The sequence below is a fragment of the Dermacentor andersoni genome, chromosome 6 (assembly GCF_023375885.2).
Source record: "Dermacentor andersoni chromosome 6, qqDerAnde1_hic_scaffold, whole genome shotgun sequence".
NCBI lineage: Eukaryota > Metazoa > Arthropoda > Arachnida > Ixodida > Ixodidae > Dermacentor > Dermacentor andersoni.
In genome coordinates, this window is record NC_092819.1 from 68,767,733 (window position 1) to 68,779,180 (window position 11,448).

The 11,448-nt window shown below is 48.8% G+C and overlaps 1 non-coding gene across 1 annotated transcript; it reads left to right on the top strand.

Annotated features, from left to right (window-relative positions):
* The first annotated feature begins 11,121 nt into the window (after positions 1–11,121).
* TRNAY-GUA (transfer RNA tyrosine (anticodon GUA)) lies at positions 11,122–11,213 on the top strand. The gene is given in 2 exon segments: positions 11,122–11,158; positions 11,178–11,213. It is a non-coding gene; the product is annotated as a tRNA-Tyr (tRNA).
* Positions 11,214–11,448: the final 235 nt, after the last annotated feature.

Genomic DNA, 11,448 nt, shown 5'->3' on the forward strand with positions numbered 1-11,448 from the left:
CTTAGTTTCCTTCCTCCGTGGTACCATACAACCAGAGACCTAGCTTATCCGATAGAGATCTTAGAAGCAAATGATTTCGCGCGTACAGTTGCTTTAGATGCTCTTAAATTCGCCAGCAAGATCGCATTTTATGGTTCAGATCGTTCAATAAAACATTTGACATTGTTACCTGCCCGATTTGTTAAAAAAAAGAAAAATATGATAGCAGACTTGTGTGTTGCGTATAATTATATCACGTGCTTTAAGAGGTTCACCGTCGATGACTGGTTTGTTTGAAACTGCGTCCGAAGATGTGCGCCTTTCGTGAAACTCCATCATGTACGCTCTGGAGCGCTCGAATGCGTAATTTATTGCAATGGCCGTAATTAACCAAACCACTTTGCGTTTTGCCTACACATATACGACACATCTGCCAAATATTGACTTTGTGTAGCATACAGTTCAGTCGGAACGCCGGGAAACATAGCTGAGCACTTACTCTATGATTTTTTTAACGCAGCCTCTACTTGATCCATCTGCATTTGACTTCGCATAGTGATTTGCCATAGCATTTTCGCTAATTCGATCTAGGTAGCACCTGTCGTTCTGCCAGGGAAACAGGTTAAATTTCGCGTTCTCGCATGATCCGGTGACAACGCCCTGGAGTGATCACATACGTAACTTATTGCAAAGGACTCATTTAATAACCCTACGACATTGAGCACTTCCTACCCTCACTTATCACCAGGCCCTCACTTTCACCAAACGAAAGCAAGGTGCCTCGTTTAGTTCAGCGAATTCAGCGGGCAAACCTCGTAAAACATGAAATTAAAAGGTGGGGGGGGGGGGGGTACTATACTTATTTGTTACGACCAATTGATGTTAAGATGTCTTCTATTTCGACTAAATCTTCGCGCAACGCAGACCTTTTCGGGACATTGAGAAACGTGCTACCAGCATCAAATGAAACCTGAACAGCGGAGCGTGTGGCCCAAGTATAAGTGAAGGTATATATATATATATATATATATATATATATATATAGTAGTGTGCGCCGTCCAGTCATCACCATTGACAGGCGCGCACAGCCGGTTTGGCCGCACTGCGCGATCCCCCTCGCTTCTGTTCTGGTTCTTACACTTGAAAGGGAGAAAACAAAAAATAAAAATGAAGCTCAAATATTGCAGTTTTCGGCGAGTCTTGTCGCACAGATGGCCGAGACCACAAGTGCTGTCGGCGAGAACAGCGGTGCGCGTGGTGCAGTTCGCACCGTCATTGCCCGCGCCGCGCGGGCGAATCTACCACGACCTACTGTACAGTACAGTAGATCGTGGTAGGTCGTGGAATCTACGTTAGGGTGGCTAGAAGGCCACCCTAGATAGTCACCCTATCTACGTTGCGATGACGGTGCAAACTGCACCACGCGCACCGCTGTTCTCGCCGACAGCACTTGTGGTTTCGGCGATCTGTGCGACAAGACTCGCCGAAAACTGCAATATTTGAGCTTCATTTTTATTTTTTGTTTTCTCCCTTTCAAGTGTAAGAACCAGAACAGAAGCGAAATTATGTCAATAGAGGGGGATCGCGCAGTGCGGCCAAACCGGATGTGCACGCCTGTCAATGGTGATGACTGGAGGGCGCACACTGTATCTTCACTTGTGCTTGGGCCACGCGCTCCGCTGTTACAAGTTTCATTTGACGCTGATAGTACGTAGCTGACAACGGCCGCGTATTGACACTTTCAAACACTTGCTTTAGAAATCTATTGCTATAATATTGCTTATAGAGCTGTATATAATCGGCACGCATTTAACATTGAACACGATTTGTCATAGTGGTCCGTTCTTGTTTGTCTTGGCGGCGTTTGTAGTCGCGTCAGCTGTAAGCAGCGTGCTAAATTTTGCGCCGCTCGTAAAATGTATAATTGTGCACACCGTATGTGTAGCGCTTGGACACGTAATGATTGCACACGCCTAAATAACTAATAGACATTTAGTTTTGCCCACACATGATTAAGCAATAAGGTGCCCCTCATTTCCGCCAAATATCAGCTGTGTTACACAGAGCCCCCTTAAATTGATACACTGGGAAACAGCGTAAAATGGTCACGCAACGCTTTCGAGACCTTCAGAGAGGAATGATTTTCAAAAGCTGTACTTAATTATGCATATTAGTTAGCGCACAAATGTGTCATGGCGTTCCCCCCACGTTTGCGAAACTTGACCTCGACGGTGTTTGTAGTTATGCCATGAAAGCGGCGCGTTCGAGAAAAACGGTTATAACTTTCGGGAGCACTTGCACAGGTAATCTAATGCAAAAGCAACAATTAACACACGAACTTTTTTCTAAATTTTGCCCGCAAAGTGCTCCTAATTCCGCCAAATATAGATAAGGTACCTTGTTTAGTACACCGAGGACACCGGAGACACCAACTAGGTAGCTGGCACCTCGTATGAGGCATGGAAATAGGGGGGGGGGGGGGGGGGGGAAACAACAACGACGGTTTGGTAAGTTCTTGCAACGCTTCTGACCAAGTCAGGAGCGTGAAAGTTTCATCACAGATTAAAATTAAAATTTAAGCTTTTTTGCCCGGAATTTGAAAATTGTATGTTGCACTGTAATTTTCGGACTGTGAGAAACATTGCTGATGAGGGCAGTACGGCACAGCTGTAAGCTAGGTTTGAATAAGTAATTTTCTGTAGATTCTGTCATTACTCAAGACAGAATAAACATTTATATTTCGTCAATAACAGCATACTTTGTAATTCAACGAAATATATAAACAACGGGCCTCACATAGTTGACCGAGAGTACCGGGAAAAAAGCAACTACATGACTCGTATAACGCTAAAAATTTTGAAGACGAGTATTCAGTAATTATTTTCAAGTCGACCGCGTAATTATTCTACACATTTCAAACTTTCGGTACACGTCACCAGTAGAAATAATTGTGGGGTTTTACGTGCCAAGACCACATTCTGATTATCAGGCACACCGTAGTGGGGGACTCCGGAAATTTGAACCACCTGGGGTTTTTTAACGTGCACTTAAATCTAAGTACACGGGTGTTCTCGCGTTTCACCTCAACGAAATGCGGCCGCCGTGGCAGGGATTCGATCCCGCGACCTCATGCTTAGCAGCCCAACACCGTATTGGCCTCGAGCTCCACCACTGGAAAAGCTGGCGCCACCGTCGGTGTGACGTGCTATTAGGGATCACGTGGACATAAGGTCCGCGTCGGCTGCTTCGGGAGCGCCGAAGCGAGCTGACAACGAGAGTTTAAATTCCCTCGTACGCTGCGGTCCTCATTTAGTAGCGAGATTCTCCCACTTCGAGCGTCTCCTTTACAACGCTTGAAAGCACTACAATAGGTAGTGGCTGCCTTTGAAGGCGCGCAACATGATAGGCTACTGCTCGGTGCCGCAGTAGCCTTATTCACACGTAGCCGCAGGACAAGAAGCTGCGTGAAGCTTGGCTCACGAAACATAAAACCGGCAAAAAGCCATCGGCTACAACTCGGGCAGCAATCAAGCACAGACGCGAGGAAGATTTCTGCTACGGCGCCGGGTCTGTGATGTTCGGAAAACGCGCACTGAGACGCTCGCCCGAGTCCGCTGCCCGACTAATGTCATGACGGTTTGGTCTATGAACTTGTCGATGCTATAGATACTGGCAAGTTCACTGGAGTGGAAAGGGAGGGGTAAAAAGCACATTAAAAAAAATCATGGCATATGGTCATGTTTGTGTAATGAATTAATGCACTGGATTACAAAAAAGGAGCAGCGGGAAATCGCACGCTGAGAACACCGATAAACATACAGTGCGACACAACTCGAGAAATAATATTGAAACGTCCAAGAATTTAGAAGAGGAAAAAAAAAGATTGAATCGTCGCGACGGTACATCACAGTCCCCGTCGAAGTCTCTACGATGAAATTATTTTTGAACAACTCTGATAGCGCCCACGCAACAATGGTTGCTTGTACATGTCAAATGCTCATATTCTGCGACCTAAAGCTCACGGCACGGTGCGAAAATGCGCACGCGGTGAAAGCGAAACAGTGCGCGGACAAGCATGCAGACGCGCAGTCGGTCGCTGCGAATCTGTGCGATCGCTACATTGAGGCTTCATTCTATTACGCTCCATTCAGTTATACAAAAGAGCATATTTCACATAGTTTGCTCTCAGCGTTTACCCACCTTTCACGCAAGAAGCCGGTTCGGGAGACTCCATCGAGCGTCTAAGCGGCCAAGCGGATTTTCAACGCGGCGAGGCGGTGAGCGCGCGCGCCTGTTCAGACCGGACGGCTTGCCTGGCGGTCCGCCTCGCAGGGAAGGCGGGGCATCTCGCAATTTCTTTAGCAATTTCAGGGACGTGCCGCCATCTCGCGGCACTTTGGGTTGGTACGCTCACTTTCGATATTTTTTTCGTCGTGGGTTGGCGCGCTCCCGTCCGCTATCTACTTCTGCAAAATGATGAGCTCAGACGAAGAAGACGAGATCGTTGGCATTTTACTCGCCCCTTGGCTAGTCGCTTTTCAAGTTTTGTTACAGCGCAACACAAGACAAGGACAAAAGAAGGTATAAAGCGACGACACGGCGCCGTGTCGTCCTTTTATACCTTCTTTTGTCCTTGTCTTGTGTTCCGCTGTAATAAACCTTACTATGAATCCCAACCAACTGGCCCAACTTGCCGTTCTGACGCTTTTCAAGAACAGAAGCGAAAAGCGCAGAGAGAGACATTCGTTTACATTCGTTCACCAGCGCTTCCTCTGTGTCGGGTTCTGATTGGCTGCGGCCAAAGCGGCCAACTTGTCCGCGCGGAAAAAATCGGTCTGGGCGCGATCCGGCCAAGCGGCCGCGTATTTTCCGCAAAGCGGAAAATCCGCGGCCGCTTGGCCGGATCCGCTTGGCCGCTTGTCCGCTCCGCCTTCGGTGTGAACGTGCCTTCACTGTGCGTATTCGGTAAAGAGATAGCGTCTCTAAACGATTCTGTGCTTTTAGTTTGCCCAATATTATTATTTAGACAGTAAAAAACTTCTCTCGTTTCGAAAGCACTTGCAGAAATGTCCGGGAGAGCTCGTGCGTGGTGTTTTCAGTGAGCGCTGACAGCAAAACCTATGAGGAGCGCACCACGTGATCCCTCATACTACGCCAGCCAGGCGCCAGCCAGGCGTAACTCCTCGCCGCCAATACCCACACGTCACCAGAAGAGCAGCTCTTCGTTGCCTGCAGATATGAAATTTCTGCCGTTTTTGATCCTCTCAGGGGAGCGGGGAAAGTTTGTAAGCGTTTCGCATAACGCCTCTAAACGGGCCAAAAACGAGGGTCTAGTAGAGAGGGGTAGAGGTCTTCGGGTTGTGTGGCGAAGAGGGAACGGCCACGAAAAGAAGGAAAAGACGACACACAAAGCGCAAACTACCAACAAAGGTTTATTTTTCCAGCGTACAATTTTGTCCAGTCACACAGTACATATATCGCACAGATGCCCCTATAGCACAGTAGTTCATGGAGCACACGGGCAGGTGCCTTAAAATGACAGAGTTAGAGAGAACACAATGACAGTGTCAAAAATGCGCGTGACGGGTGGCTCGCCATTCATTGTAGATCCTGTGCACGTGAACCATTGTTCAGCGCATGCACCGTTGTCACGCGTCATGCATGACAAGCTCACAAGAGGCTGAAAAATATTTTGAGATTAAGGTCCTGAGTGTATAAGCGTCCCATGTTTTAACATTTCCGATAAGGGACAAGTATTTCTTAGGAAAGCATTTGCGCATGCGTGGCGTCGTTGTGCGAGCGTATAAAATTATGCACTGGAAAAATAAACCCTTGTCGGACGTTTGCGCTTTGTATGTCTTCTTGTACTTCTTTTTGTGGTCGTTCCCTCTGCGCTAGAGAACCCGAAAATCATGAACCAACAAGCCCAAATTTCCGCTATCCTGAAGAGTAGAGGCAATGGTAGAGGCTTGGGCCTGTTGGTAATTCACCGTGAAAGAAGCACTAAGAACACTGGGAAAATATAGACAGACGCGGCGTCATGAGTGTGTGTGTGTGTGTTTCTTTCTTTTTTTTTTGTCCCCGCCTTTAGCGCTGTGCTCGTTTTGCGAGAGTTTAACAAATTTCGTGTAAACCCTAATTGGCACAAACACTTCAAAATTTGCCAGCACGTTACTCTGAAGTTTCCTCACACTTCCCTCAATTATAAACTTCGGTAGCGGTATAAATCTTTTCAGAAAAGCGGGAAAACCTGTGTATGACGTTTTTGGACCCTTCTGTAGTCTCATTAACGGCTTCGCTGTAAAGATGCGCGTTGTCTTCTGCGCCACTAGAGATGTACACGTCGCATATGCCCAGGTAGTAGTGGAAAGCAATCTCGAAACTCATTTATTGACAGACAACTGGGCTAGCTGGCAAATATTCATTGTTGAGATTCTTACACTATCGCTTAAGTATAGGACTTCTCCATTTCATTATCAGTGCAGAAAAAAAAAAAAAAGGCTCCGTTCGATTCCCGCGTGGTTCCAATGCACCACGCGTACCAGTTCACGGTGCCGTTGGGCGATGGACGACAAGTTTTCAAAGACACTGCTGCAGTTAATGCACCATGAACAGTTGGAAGCGGTTATTTAAATTTGTTTTAATATTCATCCCTCGAGGCAAATCCTCCCGAAAAAAGAAAAAGAAGTTTACGGTGCTGTTGCACCGAAGCCCTCCATTGTGGCGCGGTGCGGCCGAAGTAGCGCCATGCAGACGACGATCGCAGGGGTGGTGTTTGCGGTCACAGCGGGCCAGCAGCGTACCAGTCTTTTTTTGCAGGTTGTTCTGTCCTACACCGCATCCACAACGGGGGATCGGCCATGGAGCGGACGGTACCCATAACGTGCCAAACTTGCTTTTTGAGATGACCGCCGCGTGTTTATGATGATTACGATTTCCATATTATGGCACATACCCCCCTGAGGGGCTCGGCAAGGAAGCCTGTCCGCGTTATGATTATGATTTCCATACTATATGACATACCCACATCGGGGGGTCTTCCAAGAGTGCCCCCCCCCCCCTTCTTGGTACATTTAGAATAAATGAGAAGAAATGACAAAATACAGGCCAAATATAAGATTTAGCACATTGCGTAGCATGGAAGCGAGAAAGCTCCTCTATCAAAGGAGCAATGAAAGGGGCAAACTTAAACCATTTTATTACACGAAAGCTTGGCTTCACATAATTTCCAAGGTGCGCTTTGGATTTGCTTAATTTTGTTTTTTCGTTTATTATTTTTCTGGCATTATATTCTTTTGGGGGGGGGGGTGGGACGAGGCGAACGATGGCAAATAACAATCAATGCTTTCTCACTGGAGTTCGACAGCCAGATTGGTGAGATCTATATGTAGCGTCGGATCATACGTATGAGTACATTTATTCCACTGTTTCTACATGTGCTCTGCAACGCGTGTGAGAACGACACAGGAAACTTACTTAAACGCGTGTTCCGACGCTTCGATGCGTGTGGCATGCAGCCCGGCCGCGGATGACGCACTGCTTCCTATCGTCTTGCCTTGTCAAATGTATAAGTGGTGAAAAGGCTTTCGCCTCGTCAGGGAACTACCAGGGAACTACCACGCAGAGAGAAGAAAAAGCAGAAGAAAGTTAATTAATCGGTATACATCCAACCCAGGTACTCAGCGTAGGAATTGGAGATATTACCGCCACGCTAACAAAACCGCCGAATTGCGATAGTTTCTGTATCTGTAATATTAACCGCTGAATGCAAACTGTCCAGCTTTCTGTCGCATGAAGTTTATTGCGATAGCAATTTTATGGACACTCCAGGCGCATTTCTGCCGTCGCCGTCGCCGTGAGGTTCCGTATGAAGCACAAGTGCGATAAATCCGTCGCCGCGCGCCGTATGCTGTATGTGCGAGCGAAAGCGCGCGAGTGTGACCCGGCCAACGCGGTTCAATCTCGCGTGGGCGAGCGAGGAACGCTGGCCGGAAACGTGCCCTCTATATACTGTCACGCGCGAACAAGGGGCTCAGGCGAGGGAAGGGGGGGGGGGGGGGCGTTCTTCTCCGGTGGCTGCTAGGGTGCCTCGATGTCCTCCTCGCCCGCCGCCCGAACAGAGTGGAGACAACTGCGGCGTCTTCTACGGCGTCGGACACGCGAATCGCGGACGCCGTAGATGCCGGCGTCTGCCAGACACGCGTTGCCAGCGCTCGTGTGTCTTTAAAGCGATCTGCGACGTGGCCAAAGTGCGCGCCCGCGCGGGTCTCATCTTCATCAGAAGGCTCAATGGCATGAGTTAAGGCAAGCTGGATAATTCCTGCAGAACCGTCAATAAGAGCCGAATGTTCCTAGAGAAAGTCAAGTCCTAAGATGACTGCATCTGGGCACTGATCCATGACGTAAAACAAAACTGAAGTGTGGCGTCCGGCAACAGTGATACGAGCGGTACACAACTCAGCAACAGCCGGAGTCGCACCATCGGCTACGGGGACTACAGCGATCTGAGCAGGGGTAAGAACTTTCTTCAGACGAATACGCAGGTTTGAGTTCACGACCTATATGTAGGCGCCGATGTCAATGAGTGCGATGACAGGTATAACCTCCACGTCTACGTTGATGAGGTTGTGCAGGTAGTGTGAGCAGAGGAATTTCGAGTCGGGTCGTCGTGGCAGGCTCATCACTCGGACCTGCGCCCGTCAGTTTTCCGCTGAGCGGCGGGAGTATGAGGAGGAAAGAGAGCGACGACGCAGAGGTGAGCGGGGCAGGTGTCGGCATGGCGAAGGGGAGCGGATTGATCGTGCTGGCCATGATGGCGGAGCGCTGTCGTCGTCATTGTGTACCGTCACTCGGGAACTACCACCTGGACGTCGGATGCTTCGATAGCTTGGCCAAGGCCGTGAGTTTCAAGCACTGCGACAATGTCGGGAAATGTGTCCGATGCGTCCACAACAGAAGCCGGTGGGCCTGTCATCCGAAGTGCACCATTCTGCGGAATTCTGATAACGAGGACGAACGGTTCGGCTTCTGTATAACTCAGGTGCGGCGGGTGGGCGGTAGGGTCCATTGACTGGGCATGCGTCTGTAATCCTGCGTTTGCTAATTCTTGACGCACAGTGGTTTGGATAAGGGAAATGGTTGCGCGGGACTCGTCGGCGTTACCGCCTGAAGGGAAACTGGGGAGGCAGCTTCAATCTCGCGGCGAATGATGCGCATAATATTGATGCATGCAGCAGCAACGGCTGGACTGGGCGGGAGAAGGAGGTCCTCGCAGGTAGACGTCGCAGCCGTGTTCGGAAGACGTGTGAAGTTCGGAATAATGCGGCGACCTTTTGCTTCTTCAAAGCGTCGGCATTCATTGATGACGTCTTGCACTGTGGATGAGTTCTAAAAAACCAGAAGTGTAAACGCGCCATCCGCGATACCTCTGAGGATATGCGCAACTTTTTCCGTTTCCGCTTTGCGACAAAGCGCCAGCACGTCCTGGATGTATTTCACATAGGACGCGGTGAAAGCCTGAGCTCGGCAGGCAAGTTATTTCTGCTCATCACGACGGCGTCAGATGAGCTTGCCGTACAGATTGCCGTACATGAGAGCGATTTTGTGCGCGACGGCGATGAGCGACAGCTTCGAGCGACAAAACGGGCTGTCGCTTGAACAGATCGCTCGTTCTTGTCGCCCGATCGCTCGGTTCTAGAAACCTAGAATCCGTCGGAGGTGCACGGAAGTGCTATGAGCTATCCGTCATAGCCCGGAGGTGCTATGAGCGACTAGCCAATAGCGGGAAGCCCGAACTGGATGTACATCACTCAAATACTACCGATTGTCGCACAGAAGGAGCAAATGATTGAATTTTTGTACGTGCAAGGGTATGAAGCTACAGTAAGATGCTCAGAAATATTTTATGCTGTTTTTTACAGTAAAATACATCAACTTAAAGTAATAAAGCACACGTCACGCTAGTTTCGGCGCGTATGTTGCTGCCCTCATACTGGCCACACCGGAGAAACGTCGCTCAAAATCGTAGCTCGCATGGGTATACGACTTGTAGGCCACGAGCGAACGCTACAGCCATCTCCATCGCATCGCTTGTCGCTGTCGCGCGCAAGATTGCTTGGCTGGGGTTTATACTTTACCTGTAAAGTCAGCTGGAGGTAGACTTAGGACGCATTTCTGTAGCCACAGCGTTTCCATATATGAAAGCTTCGCTATACCACGTGTACTTTCTCATACATGAGCCCGTTGTGGTCCAGTAAAAGTTTTCTAAAATCCCCTATCCTCGGTGTTTGGCTTTTATACACTGCAACGAAGGTCATTGTTGCCGATAATAAAATAGCTAGCTCCAAGCAGAGGACTTTAAAATGCATGACGTCATGGTGAACCGGAGGGCGGTAACTTTAAAATGGTGTCGCCAGCCGTCCTTAGTTTACGGGTCCTTTCCGGCTTACCAAGCCTCTTGTTACGCAAACAGTGAGTTTTCAGTGTTGTAGAAGTTGTTTGCTTATACAAATTAATAGTTTTGTATAAATTGTACAAGTTGTTATTATTCTTACGAGGATACTTTGCACTTCCGAACCGAGGACCTTGCGCATATCCACCCGCGACCTCATGCACAGCGGAGGATCGTTATTGTCACTGACAAACCACGGTGGGTCGACTTCATTTTCCCGCGCTGTTTCTTTTCAAGAAAGATACGCCAGGCAAAAGTATAAACGCTCTCTGTTACGGGATAGCGCCCACTATAATGAAGTCGCCCATACATCCGAGAAATCGGCCCAAACGGCTGCGGGAGGTGGGCCTCCTGTTCGAACTGATTGAAAGCAAAACATGCCTGATCGCATCGGAGTGGAGCACCGTCCCCTTCTTTACTGCCATTATCCTCGTCCATCCCGCACCGTGCAGCATTTCTTGCTCTCTTTTGCAAAGACGATTCCACCCCACCAGCAACGTGTCAGCCAAAGGAAGGCGTCTGCTTGTGTAACGGCGGCGGCGCGAGCATTCTGTGAAGAAATACCGATTCTCGAGCGACGGCTGAACCAGTTTTGTGCGATCGGGGCACGTGACACGCGTCGCCTCCCTTCAAGTGGGTCACACGATGCACCGCCGCTGTCGAGACGCGCTGGTCGAGAGACAGCCAGCGTTCCGTCGATAGCTCAGTTGGTAGAGCGGTGGACTGTAGAGGTTTGACCATCGCGGACATCCATAGGTCGCTGGTTCGAATCCGGCTCGACGGAGAATTTATTTTGCTTAATGTTTTAGCACTGATATTTCAAACGACTACTTGTTTCACGCAGTATTCATGCGTTTTTTCGTCGTTAGTCATACCCGAGTAGTCATATTAACATGATGTCATAAAGACCGTATGCCAACGCTGCACGCCTCGTGATTTTTTTTAATCCCATGCTTGTCTATTGTAGGTGTGTGCGCGAATAGTGACACGTGTACTTGTTTAAAAAATTTTATCGCTCC